The sequence below is a fragment of the Mandrillus leucophaeus genome, unplaced genomic scaffold (assembly GCF_000951045.1).
Source record: "Mandrillus leucophaeus isolate KB7577 unplaced genomic scaffold, Mleu.le_1.0 Scaffold280, whole genome shotgun sequence".
Classification (NCBI taxonomy): domain Eukaryota; kingdom Metazoa; phylum Chordata; class Mammalia; order Primates; family Cercopithecidae; genus Mandrillus; species Mandrillus leucophaeus.
Genome location: NW_012102921.1, coordinates 1,255,077 through 1,256,460, shown reverse-complemented (window position 1 = coordinate 1,256,460; position 1,384 = coordinate 1,255,077).

Sequence of the window (1,384 nt, the reverse complement as noted above, 5' to 3'; positions counted from 1 at the left end):
GGGTTTACGCCATTCTCCTGCCTCAGCCTCCCAAGTAACTGGGATTACAGGCGCCCGACATCTCGCCCGGCTAGTTTTTTGTATTTTTTAGTAGAGACGGGGTTTCACCGTGTTCGCCAGGATGGTCTCGATCTCCTGACCTCGTGATCCACCAGTCTCGGCCTCCCAAAGTGCTGGGATTACAGGCTTGAGCCACCGCGCCCGGCCCCATGGAACAGATAGTAAATCAGCAGTGTGCACTGTCTTACATGGCCACCAGGACGGTGCACCCAGCCCCACAGGACGAACAGACAGTCTTGTGTCCCCAGGGAAATTAGGCACTGAGGCTTAACATCACCTCACGTCTGTCACCAGCCAGTTATAAGGAAAGACAGAGAGGTTTGGCAAATTCTTATTTGAGGCCAGGCGTGGTGGTTCATGCCGGTAATCCCAACACTCTGGGAGGCCAAGGGGGGCGAGTCACCTGAGGTTAGGAGTTCAAGAGCAGCCTGGCCAACATGGTGAAACCCTGTCTCTACTAAAAATACAAAAATTTGCCAGGCATGGTGGTGCTTGCCTGTATTCCCAGCTACTTGGGAGGCTGAGGCAGGAGAATTGCTTGAACCTGGGAGGCGGCGGTTGTAGTGAGCAGAGATCGCACCACTGCACTCCAGCCTGGGCAACAAGAGCAAAACTCCACCTCAAAAAAAAGAAAAAAAAAAAGAAAAAAAAATTCTTATGTGAAAAGAGATCCCTTTGACCCAACCACAGGTGATTCTTCCATTCATATGGGACATGTTAGGGATCCAAGGACAGGCTGAGAGGAAAGAGACTAACACTCAGGTCATCAAGCTGTTGTGATGTGGGAAGAGGAGGCGGTAGGTGGGAGAAAGCTACCTGCATCAGCAATAATGATATCAACTGACACTCAAGTCCCCACCCTGTTCCATGCCCAACTGTAAGTACTTCGCACATCTCATTTCACATTCTATTTATTTACTGAGATGGAGTCTCCCTCTGTTGCCCAGTCTGGAGTGCAGTGGTGCCACCTCGGCTCACTGCAACCTCTGCCTCCCAGGTTTGAGCTAGTCTCGTGCCTCAGCTTCCCGAGTAGCTAGGATTACAGGTGCCCACCACCATGCCCGGCTAATTTTTGTATTTTTGATAGGGACAGGGTTTCACCATATTGGCCAGGTTGGTCTCAAACTCCTGAACTCAGGCGATCTGCCCGCCTCGGCCTCTCAAAGTGCTTGGGATTACAGGCATGAGCCACTGTGCCTGGCCAAATTCTCTCTTTTTAAAAATAGAAATGGGCCGGGTGCGGTGGCTGGAGTACAGGGGCGCTATCTCAGCTCACTGCAATCTCTGCCTACCAGGTTCAAGTGATTCAGCCTCCCAAGTAGCT